This window comes from Protopterus annectens, chromosome 5.part1 (genome assembly GCF_019279795.1).
Source record: "Protopterus annectens isolate FY-2018-M chromosome 5.part1, PAN1.0, whole genome shotgun sequence".
Classification (NCBI taxonomy): Eukaryota; Metazoa; Chordata; order Ceratodontiformes; family Protopteridae; genus Protopterus; species Protopterus annectens.
The window spans coordinates 801,897,657-801,913,400 of NC_056736.1; positions in this window are offsets into that span (position 1 = coordinate 801,897,657).

Sequence of the window (15,744 nt, forward strand, 5' to 3'; positions counted from 1 at the left end):
AGCTGTGTGATACGAAATACCATGAAAGGAGTTAACACAGATACCAGCAGTAACAATATCATACACCTACTGACATGGACCAAACACCATTTGTTTTTCTCAAGGCCAGATGATGCCTACCTATGCTAAGCGGTGACTCATTGATTGTTAAACTATGTAATGGATGAGGGGAATATGACTCACTCCACCTACTATAGTCTGACAAGGTGTTTGACAATATTAGGCCAGCAGGCCCTGCTGAAAACTATGTAGGTTATTTACAGAGTGTTATGTCAGCTGGTGGATAGGCAAATGCCTGATAGTCATAATCCGGGAAGATACATTTGAGAACTATGCTACAATGACACCACTCACCAGTGAATTTCCCCAGACATCATTATTGGAGTACCCCTGCTAGCCATTCCCTTCTCTGCAGTCATGGCCACTGAAAGTGACCTCTGACTGGCTAAGTTATCAGGTGATTGTATATTAGTAGCTGTCACTGAATCCACACAGAACCCACAGTTATCCTGGATGGCCTGAGACACACATTAGGTTGTTGTCAGAGCCACTGACAAATAGTAAATACCAACGACTACACAATACTATCCTTTGAGAAGTTATCCACCCCTGGAAAATATGGTAGTGCCTGCACACCACACACAGATGAGTCATTACTCATGGAGTTATGGACACAGAGAATAATGTAGCCTTTGGCTTTCACTGGTTGGTAAGATGTGGGTATCCATTCAATTTTGTACAAACTATACAGAAAGGTATGGCATATAAATCCCAGGCTGTCATTGTTATACTGAATTTGGCACTCATCACACCTAGCATTGAGTGCAATAGCACCTTTGCTATGTCACTACACAAGCATATCTTACAACTGTAGCAGCCACACAGGTTTCATGGCAAACCAATACACATTGCAGATAACATGTCCAATGCAGTCTGTGTTAAGACTGTACATGTGTAGTCTGTGTCCTACATGCTTTGGAGGGGATGTGTATGGCTGCCATACAAGGAGGTGTCAGATCTCACTGTGTACCTTCCACATATCCAAGACAGGACTTACATATGTCTTACCTGTTCTACACACGTACACCATCACTGTGGTATAAACAGTACATGCTGTAGAGACAGGTATGTAACACAGACACTACACCCTATATGCAACAAGCCCCCCACGTATGTAAAGCACACATCTGCTGTAACACACATCATGTGCAAGTTACACAATGGGATGCAGAAGAAGACAATCTTGATTGGTGAAGGACAAATGTCTGCAATGGACACAGAAAATTTCTAGATGGGTCATTTCCATCACCACAGCTTGTAGATGTGTTAGATCCCAAAATTCTGGTGACACTTATCAAGGGAATCAGACTCTTTCATAGATTAGGGATGCATGAGTAGGCTGAATGATGCCATTGTACTTGTTAGCCTGTTATACACATATGAACCTATGGAGTCATGCACCTGTAGTGCTGTACCTTGCCGAAGACATATTTCTTCTGTGCTAACATTCCATCCTGTGCTGTGCATCTATGGGTTTATTGCTACTGTTTATCCATAGGAGTCCCCTAGAATCTCCTGAAACTAAAACATAAACAGGCCCATGTCACACCTTTCATTGTTTAATTATACAGTCATTATAACATTATACAACATAAGTTACACAAAATTATGTGGCCTACTCATTACAAATGTCAGCTTACACAATCTGTCAGTAACCAGTACAAATGACATGGCAAAGCAACACCGCATTACACAAGTACATATTTATTTATATATTCACCATGTGCATCAGGCACATAGCTTCATTTCCCCTGCATCTATAATGTGGATGACAGGGATGTGGCAGAGGTATCACTTGCACAGGGTTTTGTGTGGGGGTGCAGGAGGCTTAGGCTGACCCAATAGGTTGAACGTATGTGTGTGAGTCAGGAAGGGAAGCAGGCAAGATTGACCATGGAAAGTTGCTGTGTGTGTCTGTAGGTGATCTGATTTTGTCAGTATTGTGTGTGTGTGTGTGTGTGTGTGTGTGTGTGTGTGTGTGTGTGTGTGTGTGTGTGTGTGTGTGTGAGCACAGTCAAGCTCAGTGCTAGCCCTATATGTGTGTATGTTGGACAGCTTTGAACTGTGCATGCTAAAGCTGAAAGTTCACCATTTCCACCCCTGAACACAGGAACTGGCTCTGACAGGATCTACACTAGCACATCCATGCCCAATATCAGAAGTGGTGCTAATACCTGATGGTGACTGCTGTCTACTGGGATTGCGTCCTCCAAGAGAACACCTAGGACCATGAGCCCATGGCCTGCCAAGTCTTAGTGTGGACAACAAACTCCCCTCTGTATGTCTGGATATACTGTCAGTATAGCAGCGTGATTGTGCATGGCCACAAGGGCTCTCAGCAGATGAGGCTGCTGACCTATCTTCATGAGTCCAAATCTCAACTGCAACCAGATGTTCCAGCACAGACAATGTACATTCTGATGCAGATATTCTGAGATCTGTCTCAGACCACATTCTTTCCACTGCATCAGTGAACTGATCCAGGGTATCACCAATGTGGTGAAGGCAGACATGGAAGTCAGACTGTGTTGCATCCATAACCCTGAGCATACATCTGGAGTTCCTTTCAGAATGTCCCTGTGCCTCCATGTTGGCCCAAAACATACGCAGACTGCCCCATGATGTGACACCTGCAACAGGTGGTGGAAGGACAGCAGGCCACCTATGACCACTCCTATCAATCCGCCTGTGCGGATCCTCACCAACTCTCTGGCTATGGCCAGTGTCTACACTCACTAGAGCCATAGTTTCCACACTTTCCTGTTCAATGTCCCCACCATCTGATTGTCCAATACCTGTGGCCAATTGCTATATTGACAATAAGGACAGAAAAGGGATGTCAACCTCTGTGACAGATTTAACCCCTAAAACCCCCACTTGTGCCTCACTTCTTCCACCAACATCATCAGAGTTGGAAGGGACATTGACATCAGACACTGATATCCCCCATGAACTTACATCACCGTCTTCATTTACACTTTTTAAGCACAGTCTGAAACTCTGTCTTAAAACCCATCGGCTATGTCCCTGTACACATCCAGACTAATCTCAAACTATATCCCAAATACCCTCTCTTAAGACCTAATTCCTACTCTATCTGTGTCTTTTTAGATCAAGGCCTATCCTTGGCAAAAACATATCTTATCCTAATAGAGATAATTTAAAATACCTAGTTAAATTCTTCTGCATATAATTCTAAAGCATCCTACCTAATGGCAGGCAACAAGTATTGTTTAAACTGTGAGCATTGCTGAACTGTTGAAACTTGAAGTATGTATTTGTTTAACAATTACTTTCTAGTTACTAATGAAGTCTTGTACATAAAGTCTAAAATATCTTATCTAATGCTTGTAACATGTTTTCTTGTATAAACTGTGAAGATTCTAGAACTGTTTAAAATTTGTAGTATTTAACTAGTACCTGTATGTTTGTATTATAGTAATCTCTTGGAGCTTATCTCCCCAGGACTCTACTGAAAATGGACATAAATCCAGTTAGACTATCCCGGTCAACTAATGTAAAATAAATAAATAAAATAAATAAATAAATCTGAGCATGAAATTCAAACTGTAGTTAAACCCCTCCCACCCCAAAGAACAAAGACCTGACACCCACATAAAAGTATGTGCACCCTGACATACTGAATGCTACAGTATTTCAGTGTTGATCAAACTAAGCTTACCTGTACACTCCTCTGCCGTGGAAACTGTAGCACCCACATCTACGATGTTTGGTGTGATGGATGCATGTGAGCTGTCATGTGTTCCTATGTTCACCAGGAATTCCTCAGTAGCTGAGAGCAGTTGTTCTGCTGCAGGGCCTCCACTATTGACATCTTGAACCCTGGCTACATCTGCTGCTCTTCTGTGTGCAGAATTTATCACGTCTGTTGCACAGTGTCGAACGTGCTTATTTGTCCTACTCTGATGACCTATGGCATTCACATCACAGACAAGGTCAACCCACAGTGCTGCCTGTTGTTCTCTGTTTTGCTTCCCTCCTGGACAGTATTGATGCAGGCCTTCCAGTATAATATAATTCTCTGCATACATGTTTCCTGAAAGACAACAGAATGGAAACACAGGTCAGGATCACATATGTGGAAGTACACAATGTAGAGATACAACAAGAACATAATGGCTGGGAGTAGCCACTGCTTGATCACACAGTTCATATTCCACAGTGTGCAAACATACTAAGCATGTGGATACAACTAAGAAACTAGCAATAGTCAGCTATTCACATGTGTGCCATGACAGATACTGCTGTATTATCATACACCCAACACTGGAGTCCATTGTAGTGTGACCCTAGGGGCAGCCCCCTGATAATATGTCAAAACAACAGTGCCAAACAAATAGCAGTGTGCTATTACTACCAGTATGAAGGGAGAGTTCCACAAAACCAGTGTGCCATGTTAACAAAAAAAACATTCCACCCTTGATGTATTGTATGTCCTCTATTTCTGCAACAAATCTGGAGACCAATGACATGTCATTGTCACAGTTCTAAAAAAGGCTTAATGCTGTAATCCCCATTCCCCTAAGTATATTCATGCATATCATCATGTTGTAAACAAAAAGGTTACATACTTGATGGAGTACAATACTCCTCTTTTGGTATGTTTAGATATATAAAGTTTTTGGCAAAGTGTTTACTGTGTGAAGAAAGTCTCATACAGACTGATTCCCCATAGCCAACTGTTTGCCTTTTTAACATGCTTCTCATTACCAGATGATTGCCTCTTAACCAATCTGTGGTTCTGAAATGCTAATTGCAGCCAACACAGCCGATTTTCAGTATCATCAGCTAATGACATGCAACCACTGAACAAGATATAAGGACTTCATGTAGATTAGAATTTCTTTCTGATATGTTGTGCTGGACATTACTGGGGTCAAGAGACTACATTATCACAGATGATATGTCTGTAGCAGCTACTTTTACATACAGATGTGTGTGTTTCAAGTTGCAGCTGCTTCTGCAGGGAATAGGCATAGGCTGAGAGTGTGAACACTTTGGAGGAAAACATGCTGTAAGAGTAACTTTGGGAGCTGTGTCACAATTGTTGTAGAGGCAAAACCAGAGTAAGGGTACCCTTTCTACTCAAATTAAGGCATGTGTTTAAGGTAAGTACATTAGGCAATTGTATCACTAACAGAGTACTAGGCAACATGTGTGTTATGTCCTTGAGAAGCATAGGTGGTAAATATAACATTAAGTTAACCATTTGGTTCACAGGTTCATAGAGTAGTGTGAAGGCTGCCAGCCCAGCTAGCTGGAATTTTGTAGATAATCCTATGTCATTTGTAAATATTAATATGATCCATAGGCTTGTCTTACAAATGTAAGTAAACTGTATGCTTTGTACTGAGCTTCAAGAATGTAACCACAGTGTACCCTAATGGGAAAGAACAGAAATGGCTGTAAACTCTATGCCTGTGCAAATGTATGTTTTAATAGTAGTAGATGGAACATACAGAATTAACTTGCAAACCCTTAAGAAAATAAGCTGAAATTGTTTACGGTTGTGTTATCTCCCAGTTTCAGCAAGAAGACAGACTATCTAATGCTAGAGTTTCTTTCTATTTTCTTAAGACAGAAATAATTCCTAGGTTTAAAATGTAAAATTTTAATTATTTTATGGTTTCTGGCTCTAGATAAACATCTGAGAGATAAGTATTTTTCACAGAGAAATATTAAATTCTGTCGATATCTATTTAGTCTGGGAACTGGAGGGAGGTGCCTAATAGTGATGTTATCTAGCTAACCTAGCAGTAATGCGCATTATTAATTGAAGAACTATCTCAGAGAGAAAGTCTGTGCATTTTGTATCTTGTCTTGGATCTAGAAACATCACCTCACCAGCACTTCTGCCTTGCTAATAGTAAGTACTAGATTACAGTGATTTCTCTTAGAGATAGATAGGAATATAGCAAGATTAATTTAGATATTTTCTGTATTTATGTGAGACTGTCTTGCAATGTTGTCTTAAAATATTTCATCTGATTCTGAACTCTGTTGTCACTGTATTGAGTTATTGAATATTATCTTGTGCTTTTGTTATTTATTATTAAATATATTTAAACCTTTTAATTGTGGCTGGTTTGATTAGATATATTTAAGCTCTTACAGTACTTGCATATGTATTTGGGGACATTGTACTGGCCACTCTTGAATAGCCTTAAAAGTTTGATCACACTTACCGTTTGGATAACAGTAACATTGCACAGTAGAATTGGTCACCCTTTGTGAAGAGCATTATAGTAGCTGATAAGTAATGGTTGGTGGCAGCTGATACTGCCTTATAGTCTGGGCAAGAGAACCTGTGCCAGCCTTCCCCAAGAGTGTCTGTGTGTTTGCATATAAATCAAATCTCAAAATGTCTGCATGTGTCAGCTACAAGGGGAGGGAAATGAAGCACTGGTTGGACAAAGAGGATGCTGGAGGTCTTGGCTTGACCACTCAGCTGAGATCTTAACCCTATAGCTGTGCCAGTGGGGCGTCTTATTTAGGATCTGGAGAGAGAGGGAGCAACCAGCCCCAAAGTCACTGTGATCTCTGTGTGCTCTTAACATAAATTGTACTTTACCATGTGTGTACTTGTCATCCTCCCAATGTGCACATCCCTCACTGGTTGTTAATGGTGAGGATTGAGGCTCCTTGATTACTGGGCCAGTGCAGGGGCATCACAATTATTACTAGGCTAACTGCCCATGTTGGCTATTATAAGCTTAGACAATTACCCCATGTCAGAATCAAACCCTGCACCTTGTGTCTATAAGCTAAACACCTTAACCATTATGCCAACCTCCTACCCTGTCAGGCCATGTTTTACAGTGTGGTACCCATTTGGAATGTGTATGCTGGCCATCCTTGGTACTAGCAGGGGCTTCATATGTGTATGTTAGTTGTGCAGCTGTGCTACTCTGTAATGTGATTATGAAAGGATTGAGTGTGGCTTTCTGATACTAGTGGGCCACATTTGCATTGCCTAAGTTAAAATCCTCTGTGAATGCATATTGATGCATGACCTGACACTTTATGCATTATAATGTTCCCATAGGGATATGTGAAGTGTGTTCCTATCTGCAGGCCTGTGACTTCAATCAGTGAAAAGCAGACATTTCATTTGGAATGCATTGTGTGGAAAAATAGTGCATGACTCAGTCATTAATTCCTAGCTTCATAATAATGTAATTTAAATGCTTCACACCACTGTATTTGAACCGAAGACTGTGTATGGCAAAACTTACTGCTTGCACAGCATTTAAACGACTGAGCTGCTGAGTCACTGTTAAAGCAGGTGTATTTGCCAAGATATAAGTGCACACATACAGGCTGTGACATACTTTTTTTTACATCTATCATTATGCAAATGGCTTTGTATGGATTTATTTCTCCACCAGAGTCCCAGCTGAACATGTATGCTGCCATTAATGTTTTACCAGGTATACTTCTAAATGTTGCTGGCAAATATGCACATTTACCTGCTATTAGAGACCTCAGTTACATCTATTATTCTGCATCTGGCTTTCTATTGGTATACTCTTGGACCAGACTCCAAGTTACATTCCCATTTTTCTCATTACTCTTTAAACAAATCTGCACGATGCAGCTTGATGCACAGCTCTGCTTAAACTCGCTTAATGATTGTAACTTGCAGTTACTATATTTTGCTTAAACCACCTGTTTTACTTAACAACTGTGTGGCATGGCATGTTAATGCAGTGGTCTGCAGCTGCAATGGTCTTGGGTTCGAAGTAGAGGACAAATGTTCAGTTTGTATGTGTTTTTTATCATTTAATACACATATATCAATTTAGCTCCATTTAGCTGAGCTTAGCACCACTGTGTGATGCTCCACGTTGTGTAGTGCCATGCAAAAAAACATCTTTAAAGAAAAGAAAAATAGGGAGATAGGAAAGTGGTGAAATGGGGAGGAAGTGGGGGAAAAACATAGTGAAAGGCATGTAGGGATGTGCAGGAAGGAGGTAGGAAAGAACCATAGCTATCCATTTCTTGTACAGAAACAACTGTGGACTTTAATAGAATTTGTAGATGAATTTGGACTCTCAGCACCAGAGAGAGGGATAAGGATAACATAACTGTGTTATCAAGCCAATTAGACCAAATTACATGTGTCCAGTGGTTATGTGTGCAAAACAAAGAGCTATGTATGGGACAATATATATATTATTTGTACAGATGCCCATTTTTTTTTAAAGATGAGAGTGGAATTTTGGGGGAGGCACATAGGTACGTGTGGAGGAGGTAAGTTGGGTAGGTGAGGAAGCTTTTGCAGACAGAGAAGACAGACAAGACAGCAGACAAGGGTGGTGTGTGACTCAAGAGGGGGTTGAACACCTTCGATGGGGAGGGAGTTGGGAATCGCAGTCTCATGTGCCTTCACAAGGTAGTAGCATGAATCAAGTCCCCACCCATGGGACTATCGGCACTGTTCCGTCACTGCCCCAGAGGTGGCAGTGGTGGAGGCTGGGCTCTGGTGCAAGTCTACCCCACCAGGATGGCCATCACACTTGCCATCCTGCACTGGTGGCATCCAAACCCACAGTTTATGATCCTCCATACCAAACGTGGCAGTTCATCACAGGTGACAAGTCCTCCTCTACCTCTGCTTCCAGAGGCGGGACGAGCCCCATTCTGACAGGCAGAACTACCCAATGTCACAGGTAGTGCAGGGGCAGCAGAGGAAGCACCACCAGGATGGGTCCTATAGGTGCTGGGCCCCAGTGCCATGGTCAGAGGAGGCAAGGTAAGTGGATTATCTGTAACTGGCCTACCTTGATGTGCTCTAGTAAATTAGCTATAACAATAATTTAAGGTTAGTAATAACCAAACCAATGTTACTATTAACATAATGGAAAATAATATTAATTAATCCAAATATATATCAAGGTATATTATGTAGAACACATCATTAAATAACATAACAGTAAGTATGTTAAAAGCAAGCCAGTATGAAATAACCCATAAGGCCAACAAAACAGTTTAACAGAATATATTAATATTAAATCATAATAATAAATAACAATAATAAATTAAAGAAGATAAGGAGTGGAGAGAGAAAAACATACCAATAATGACGCCACAGATGATAGTCTTAAAAAAATGCTAATACATAATTCTACAGGTGTGCAGAGTCATTTTTGAGTACAGTGACTGCAATTCCTCTATAGATGATGTAGCACATACATACCTCTCAAGCTGTTAGCATGGGACAGTATGGGCCAAGCGCTAACAAATGCAGGTACACAACTCCATGGGACTGTTTCACATAATGTGCACATACATGACTACCAGGGTGTTCTGCAAACAGATTTGAAAATACATTGCAATCCAAGTAATTATTTATCTGCTAATCATGGACCAGACAGATTAGGTGGTTGTATTTACATTACAAAAAATCATTGCAGTTGAGAGGTATGTTTGTGTAGATTAAGTAGACTAGACAACCATCATGTCTTAGTTGGCAGGTATGGAAGTAGAACCCAAAACCTGTGATTGGAGGGGACATCTGCAAATAATGTAACAATTGACTGCAGACATTTAGAACAGACATGCAATGAATACAGCCCCTACTGTAAGCATTTAGACACTTTTAGTTATGACAATAAAATCCTGCTTTGCACTTTATTGGTATTGCTGCAAAGTATCTGCCCATAAAGTGGCCATCCTCACCCATATACTTTGTTCCTGGAGTGGAAAGAAAAGAGAGCATTGTATGATGGAAAGTGGCCTGGAGACAGCCCTGAACTGTACTGTGGATTGTGTAATAAATTTATCAGGCATTACTGTTGCATTCCACAGTTATTGCAGTTTTACAGCTGACTGCAGCAACATTACAATAGGCATGCAATGCATACAGCTCTACTGCAATTATATTATGACACCACAATCCTGTTTTACACCTTATTGCTTACTGTTATTGTTTTTTGTTTATTCCACTACAGTTATCATAAAATATCCATGCTTACCACACTCACAGTGCATCCTGGCCAGGCACCCGGCATGACACTCCATGTTGCAAGCCCTCTCAGTTGCAACTGTTGGAAGAAAAGCACACCATTATGTATACCAGTTTTGCATAGATTCAGCTTGTATTTTAGTAAAGTAGTGATGGAAATACTTACATATGTATGGGGAATGCCCATCCCTGGCCTCTTGGACCCAGGTGTCCAAAGTTCACCTCTTCCTTTACTTCAGGTCATCATAGTGGTGACAACACTGCTCAGCAATGTGGAGAATACCAGTAGCACTGGTAAGATCTCTGGCAAACTGATCCCAGGCCTCAGCCTTACATTCTGAGCTCTGGTAATTGCCCTGCAACAGCCTAGGTTCATAATTCTGGACCAAGAGCCCAACAGACACTCTGGACTCCTGCACACCCCACCTCTTCAACTGAAAGTGCACACCATCTCCAACACCGCCTGGCATACCAACAGTTAGTAAGACTCCAACAAATGTTGCAGAATCCCTACCTATTGGCTTTAATATAGGCTGTTTTCCCACCCTTAGATGTACTGAAACATTCAAAAAAGCACCATTTTGCTTAGCATCACACAAACCTGCTTAGTGGAGCTGAACATCACTGGGGCTTATACAACCTTGGTTTTAGCAAAGTTTAGCAACACGCAAACAGTAGTAGCCATTAACAATGTTTAAGCAGTGCTCTTCTAAATGTAACAAATTTGTTTATAAATTAAGCAAAACATTAACTTACATTGCAAAAAAGATATGACTGCTAGGGACTCAAACCCCAAATCTACAAGGCCTTAGGCTGTGACTCTACCCATTTAGCTACTTGGATATTATCTAAGCAAGTATACCTTCACATATGCTACCAAGCTACCTGTTAGCATTGCTAAGCACCACACCATGCCACCAAACAGGTTTAAACTTAACCAGAAATAAATAATTAATTACATCCAGTTTCTATTTTTAGATGTCTGGCAGGTGTCAGCTCTGTATGTATAAGAGTAGCTTGGCTTTTATATGCTCTGCGGTGCTCTGTGTAAACAGACAATAATAAATATAAATAAATAAACAAATAAAAACAGATATAATAAATAATTACATCCTCTTTCTATTTTAGATGTCCTGCAGTTGTCAGTTGTATAGATGTAAGCACAGCTCAGCACTGCTGTGCTCTGCATCTTGCAAAAAGGCATTAAACAAGAATAAAAAAGAAAAAACTTTAAGGAAATAAAACACTAAATATTCAGTCACATACATTTCAACACTAGCAAGGTGCATTAAAGGGATTCTTACCCTGAACATAACATCTGTTTAGGAATTTCCTGGACAATCCACAACCATGTCGTAACCACAGTACAACTGCCTACACGGATTTAATATCCCTGTTACTATGCTATCCCTTGGCAGAAGGCCATGATTAATATTCATGGGACCTGCCGAGGAGAAGCCATGGCCATGTACACAGGTACATTCCGTGTAGGCACTACATGGAGCCTACACAGATTTTATTGAATCCTGGGATTAAACCAGCTATGTCATAAGTAGCAGAGTATAAAATTACATAAAATTACATTGCTCAAATTGATAGACATGAATATAGAGTATCACAGGTTTCATGATGAGAAGCACACTATAAGGTAGAATACAACACTGTTTATTGTAAACTTTGTTACCATTATGTGCAACCAAGTATCATTTTGCTCATCTAATTTATTCCCTGATGATTACAGTTAGGAGACATGACTAAGGATATAAGCTGAATAAACATATACTTCTGGGTTTGATTTTTCTCATCCTCTATTTCACTACAGAGTGACATTAAGCATGACATTAAACTATACACTGCTGTGGGGCAATTTAGAAAAATGGGCTTGGTTCCTTAGTGGTCTCCTAGACTGCATGCTTATTAACTATCTCTGAACATATGAGAAGAATATCATGAAGAAAATGACTAACATGATATGCAAAAACTAAAGAAAATATGAAAACAAATGTTGTCATCAATATTAGCCTTATCTGCAAACATAATAGAAGCAAACTACATATTGAAACAAAAGTATGGTTCAGAAATAATAGAACATACAAGCATAAAAACATTAAGAAGGAAAATGCAGAATGTAAACATTGATGTAACTGAGATTGATGTAACTGAGATATATATATATACATATATATATATATATATATATATATATATATATATATATATATATATATATATATATATATATATATATATATATATAGTATGACATGATTGTCAGCAAACAACACCAAAAAATGTAATGGATATTGATATGATAGGACATTAACAGTGCATACACATGTATAAAAATGCAAAAGGTTGTAAAGGACTGTCATTTTGTACCATCTAGCATAGAGAACAAAACTGTAATATCTTTCTGTAGCTGAAAAAAATATAAAAAAAATATATATACATATGTAGTGTGTGTGGACATCACAAAACCTTCTAGTATCAACTCCACTGAGAAGGATACCTCTGAAAATCTTTTCTCAACAAGTCTGGCCAATGCCAAAAATAATGGGGAAGAAATGTTCAGAATTAGGGACAGTTTTTAATCACTATCCTAATTCATGTAAAAAAGTTAATAGAACAACAGCTTTAGCCTTTTCATCAGCATATATTGTTTCAACAATAAAAAGTATGAAACATTAAAGGCTGACATTACTATCTGAATATGATCCTCAGTGAGTTACCAGAAAACAATATGAGGAACATGGCAAAAAATGTGATGCAAAATAAGACAGTCTGCAAAATTCTGGACTATGGAGAGGTATAAGAAGAAGGTGGAGGTCAACTTGACAAGAAACATGTGCATTAACAGATGATCACCAGCAGCATAGACATGAGCAGATCGCATGGTCATTTATATAATGTTAGGAAATGGTGCTGATAAAAATCATAGCCTCTTATCAGGAAACAGTATGACATGATTTATAACACATAGATGAGTTTTACTACTACCTGATACATCAGTATCATAGCAGAACAGTCTAGAAAAGGATGCTGCTGTCTAAAACATACAAGAGCCAATAGCCATATACACAGTATACCAGGAACATATCACAAGGAAGGACATGGGGAATAAAAATGCTTATCTCTCCATTTGTAGCAGTGCAGACTACTAACACTACTTAATCAGCAACTGATGGCATAAAATGTCCCATTCACAAGTAAGTTACATTATAATTTTCACAAAACGCACAAAAAAATTTGCAGGGGAAAAGGTTCACTATATCTCTTAATATGGGCAAGCCCCTTCACTGCTAAACTCTATATGTCAGCATTGCACCTGTACAAACTCAAACAAAAGGTGGAATGTATACATGACTCTCATTGGTCTGCTCCTCATCTTGCAGAGCACAGTATCTATGACTTAGCCACTTCCAGTATTCTGAAATATCAATTTCATGAATCCAGTCATCTTCCAGTACAACATCGTGAGACTCACTCATATAGTCAGAAGTGATAAGCTTCTCATTGATAATACACAAACATAAGACGGGCATTTCCCTGTGTAACAGGAATCCAGTATTTGCATAGAATGTTGTGGTCCATGATAAAGGAATATGACTTGAAGTGATAATGACCACAAATACTTTACTAAGAGAATGGCAAAAGAAATGAGACTCAGTGTGCTCCTATGTAGCATAGAAAACCACATGGAAAATACATAGTATGTGATCTTTCACATTCCCTAAGAGCAGGAGAGCAGCACAAAGAAGAAAAGCAAAAAAAAAAAACTAAATTATGACCATAAATGAAGGCATGTGTGCAACATATTGCAAAATGAAGTACACACATAAATTAAGAAATAAAGAATAAGCATATGATGAACTGGCTGGAGTATATTTTTTATGAAATGGGCCCCTTTCTATCGTGTTAGGCATAAAACAATTGTAATATAGTAAGCACTGAGATATGACAGTAGAGACAGCACAAATTAAATGGATATTTCTTTCATTACACTGCCATTTTCCTTAACTAATCTGTTTAAGTAACTTGATACTTCTCTTTTTCCTTGTAAATATATCTTTAGTTAAATAGCAATTCTTGTATTTGTATTTTTTCTTCATTGTCTTTCATGTAATTCTTTCTCTTTGTCAAAGAACTTTCTAGCATTATGTTGCAAATCTTCCAATGAATTGTTTTATGTTTGTTCATATTTTTTCATTCTCTACTTTTCTCACATCATACTGCCACTGTAAAAAAAAAAAATAAAATAAAAAAAAATCCTACCCTAACAAACTTAAACAATACTCAAGGAAAGAAACTTGCCTCCTGTTACAATAAAATAGCTATATGTGCCACAAATCTCCCTCACAGGACTCACCATTGTCATAGCAATAAGCCATTTAACTGGCTTAATCTGCACGACTACCTAACGTATTCACAACTAACTGCAGCACACAAACTCATTCATCATTCAGAAAAAAATGTCTGGCAGTACAAAATTTATTACTGTCCTACAGTCCAGCAATGGACCTCTGCACTAATACCAAATTCTTACTACTCACAAATAAGTAAAATCATTTTACAGTAGACTTTCTCTACTCCCAACACATTGCTAAGTTCTGGAATAGTATCCCTTTACAAATAAAACGCACTGACAAACTCAATAAAACTCTTTGGCAAACTCAGTAGTTTGAAACCACTGCTTAAACAACTTAACCAATCCTGGTCCTGCACATGCTCATCACCGGGTTAAGACTCTGTGCTCACCATACAATACTCTCCAAATATTCTCTTTAAACAGATTACTCTCAACCTCTCACTGAAATGACAAAACAGTTGTTGTACATGACTGGTGCCTATACAATCCACTAGCTGTGAATAGGCTTTGTAAAATTTTAAAATGTATAAATGTAACTACTGTATTTGTATGAATGTAAATAAAAATGTAACAACTCTGTCTTTAACTGGAACTAAGTATAATGCAATGTAAATAAATTAATCTTTACTCTCTCTGGGCCTTCATTGAAAATGGATATTACCCAGTCGGACTTTCCCAGTATAAAAATATATATATATATATATATATATATATATATATATATATATATATATATATAATTTATAATTTCCTTAAATATCATACACCATTCAGACTGATTTTTATAAAATGTTCTCATAGTAATATGATCTTCCCATTACTGTATTACTAATCTCTTTACTTCTTAATTCCATGATTTCTTATTATCCTTTCTATTCCTTTTCCTACTTCCTATATACTCCTCATTTTCCTTTACCTCCAGCCATGTTGCAAGATGATCAGAAAATCCTGTTTCAACTGCCTCCTTTTCTCCTATAACTAAATGTTCTGATACCATAAAATAATCTGTTTCCTTTCTATACATCTCCCTTTTTGTAAGTCCATGATTTTTTCTCCCAAAGTTTTAACTTGCCACATCTTATAACGCCTAATATTTTTCATAACATTTCATTTCTTTTTACATTTTTCTCTTAAATCACAAAGTCCCCCGTTATTATAGTATTCATATTTATCACTACATATTCCAAAAATCTGATGAAATAAGCTTTCCATTTTCTTACAATTAGTATAAGCATGTAATATTATAATTGTACATACTTGTGCTTTCCATTTTAAATCTACAACGGTTGATCTTCCCATTTTTGCTAAAGTTCCATCTAATATCTGCAGA